We start from the raw sequence: 3,729 nt of genomic DNA on the forward strand, positions 1-3,729 counted from the left end.
ACTTTGAACGCCGGTTTGGGCCATCAAATCTTGGGCAAAATATGACCTATCATATATTGCTGGAAAGCCCAGGATGTCTAATTTCCAACGCCATTGAGAGCGCGCCAATTGGGCTTTTGTAGCTCCAGAAAATCCACTTCGAGTGCAGGGAGGTCAGAATCCAACAGCATCTGCAGTCCTTTTTTGTCTCTGAATCAGATTTTTGCTCAAGTCCCTCAATTTCAGCCAGAAAATACCTGAAATCACAGAAAAACACACAAACTCATAGTAAAGTCCAGAAAAGTGTACTTTAACTAAAAACTAATAAAAATATACTAAAAACTAACTAGATCATACTAAAAACATACTAAAAATAATGCCAAAAAGCGTACAAATTATCCGCTCATCAGTGGTTAAAGTCGTGATCCAAAGCAAAAAGAGTGTGCTTAAGAGCTCTAGACACCTCTAACTGGGGACTCTAGCAAAGCTGAGTCACAATCTGAAAAGGTTCACCCAGTCATGTGTCTGTGGCATTTGTGTATCCGGTGGTAATACTGGAAAACAAAATGCTTAGGGCCACGGCCAAGACTCATAAGTAGTTGTGTTCAAGAATCAACATACTTAACTAGGAAAGTCAATAACACTATCCGAAATTCTAGGTTCCTAGAGGAGCCAATCGTTCTAAACTTCAAAGGAAAAAAATGAGATGCCAAAACTGTTCAGAAGCAAAATGCTACAAGTCCCGCTCATCTAATTATAATTAATATTCATTGATATTCTGGAATTTATAGTATATTCTCTTCTTTTTATCCTAATTGATTTTCAGTTGCATGGGGACAAGCAACAATTTAAGTTTGGTGTTGTGATGAGCGGATAATTTATACGCTTTTTGGCATTGTTTTTAGGTAGTTTTTAGTAAGTTCAAGCTACTTTTAGGGATGTTTTCATTAGTTTTGATGTTAAATTCACATTTCTGGACTTTACTATGAGTTTGTGTGTTTTTCTGTGATTTCAGGTAATTTCTGGCTGAAATTGAGGGACTTGAGCAAAACTCTGAAAAAGGCTGACAAAGAGGACTGCTGATGCTGTTGGAATTTGACCTCCCTGCACTCGAAATGGATTTTCTGGAGCTACAAAACTCCAAATGGAGCGCTCTGAATGGCGTTGGAAAGTAGACATCCAAAGATTTCCAGAAATATATAATAGTCCATACTTTATTCGGAAATTGATGACGTAACTTGGCGTTGAACGCCAAGTACATGCTGCTGTCTGGAGTTAAACGCCAGAAACACGTCATGATCCGGAGTTGAACGCCCAAAATATGCTATAACTTGGAGTTCAACTCCAAGAAAAGCCTCAGCTTGTGGATAGATCAAGCTCAGCCCAAGCATACACCAAGTGGGCCCCGGAAGTGGATTTATGCATCAATTACTTACTCATGTAAACCCTAGTAGCTAGTCTAGTATAAATAGGATAAGTTACTATTGTATTAGACATCTTTTGATAGTTTAATCTTTGACTGTTCTAGTCTTTGATCATTCGGTCTTTTGATCATTCGGGGGGCTGGCCATTCGGCCATGCCTGAACCTTTCACTTATGTATTTTCAACGGTGGAGTTTCTGCACACCATAGATTAAGGGTGTGGAGCTCTGCTGTACCTCAAGTTTCAATACAATTATTATTACTTTCTATTCAATTCTCTTTTATTCTTATTCCAGGATATACGTTGCACATCACTTTGATGAATGTGATGATCCGTGACACTCATCATCATTCTCACCTATGAACGCGCGTGATTGACAACCACTTCCGTTCTATTCTAGGCCGGGCGCATATGTCTTAGAATCCCCAACAGAATCTTCGTGGTATAAGCTAGATAGATGGCGGCATTCATGGGGATCCGGAAAATCTAACCTTGTCTATGATATTCCGAGTAGGATCCCGGGAATCCAGAAAGTCTAACCTTGTCTGTGGTATTCCGAGTAGGATTCTGGTATTGAATGACTGTGACGAGCTTCAAACTCCTAAAGGCTGGGCGTGATGACAAACGCAAAAGAATCAATGGATTCTACTCCAACCTGATTGAGAACTGACAGATGATTAGCCGTGCTGTGACAGAGCATATCCCCACTATTGATTTACATAAGTATTTCTATCCTTTTTATTTTATTTATTTATCTTTTAATTATCTAATCCAATTACATTTGACCCTATGAATCCACTTAACTGAGATTTACAAGGTGACCATAGCTTGCTTCATACCAACAATCTCTGTGGGATCGACCCTTACTCACGTAAGGTATTACTTGGATGACCCAGACACTTGCTGGTTAAGTTGAACGGAGTTGTGAGCTTCTCTAACAGTGCCTGGAACTCTTTTATCACAATTTCGTCCACCACTTATACCACGAAGACTCTGATTAAGGAATCCAAGAGATACACACTCTAGCTCTTGCTTGTAGAACGGAGGTGGTTGTCAGGCACGCGTTCATATGGACGGATGATGATGAGTGTCATGGATCATCACATCCATCAGGTTAAAGTATGAGTGATATCTTAGAAGAAGAATAAGCTTGAATTGAATAGAAAATAGTAGTAATTGCATTAATTCTCGAGGTACATCAGAGCTCCACACCTTAATCTATGGTGTGTAGAAACTCCACTGTTGAAAATACATAAGAACAAGGTCCAGGCATGGCTGAGAGGCTAGCCCCCAATGTCTAAGATCGCATAAACTGATCAAAGATATGGTCAAAGACGTCTAATACAATAGTAAAAAGTTCTATGTATACTAAACTAGGTACTAGGGTTTACAGAAATAAGTCTAAGTGCAGAAATCCACTTTTGGGGCCCACTTTAATGTGTGCTTGGGCTGAGCTTAAGCTTTACACGTGCAGAGGCTTTTCTTGGAGTTAAACGCCAAGTTGTAACGTGTTTTTGGCATTTAACTCTGGTTTATGACGTGTTTCCGGCGTTTTACTCCAGAATACAGCATGGAACTGGCGTTCACGTCATCTAAACTTGAATGAAGTATGAACTATTATATATTTCTAGAAAGCCCTGGATGTCTACTTTCCAACACAGTTAAGAGCGCACCATTTGGAGTTTTGTAGCTCCAGAAAATTCGTTTCTAGTGAAGGGAGGTCAGAATCCAACAGCATCAGCAGTCCTTCTTCAGCCTGAATCAGATTTTTACTCAGATCCCTCAATTTCAGCTAGAAAATACCTGAAATCACAGAAAAATACACAAACTCATAGTAAAGTCCAGACATGTTAATTTTGCATAAAAACTAATAAAACATCCCTAAAAGTAGCTAGATCCTACTAAAAACTAGCTAAAAACAATGCCAACAAGCATATAAATTATCCGCTCATCATAACACCAAACTTAAATTGTTGCTTGTCCCCAAGCAACTGAAAATCAAACAGGATAAAAAGAAGAGAATATACTATAAATCCCAAAATATCAATGAATATTAGTTCTAATTAGATGAGCGGGACTTGTAGCTTTTTGCTTCTGAACAGTTTTGGCATCTCACTTTATCCTTTGAAGCTTAGAATGATTGGCATCTATAAGAACTCTGAATTCAGATAGTGTCATTGATTCTCCTAGTTAAGTATGTTGATTCTTGAACACAGCTACTTTTATGAGTCTTGGCCGTGGCCCTAAGCACTTTGTTTTCCAGTATTACCACCGGATACATAAATGCCACAGACACATAACTGGGTGAACCTTTTTAGATTGTGACT

The sequence above is a fragment of the Arachis duranensis genome, chromosome 9 (assembly GCF_000817695.3).
Source record: "Arachis duranensis cultivar V14167 chromosome 9, aradu.V14167.gnm2.J7QH, whole genome shotgun sequence".
Lineage (NCBI taxonomy): Eukaryota > Viridiplantae > Streptophyta > Magnoliopsida > Fabales > Fabaceae > Arachis > Arachis duranensis.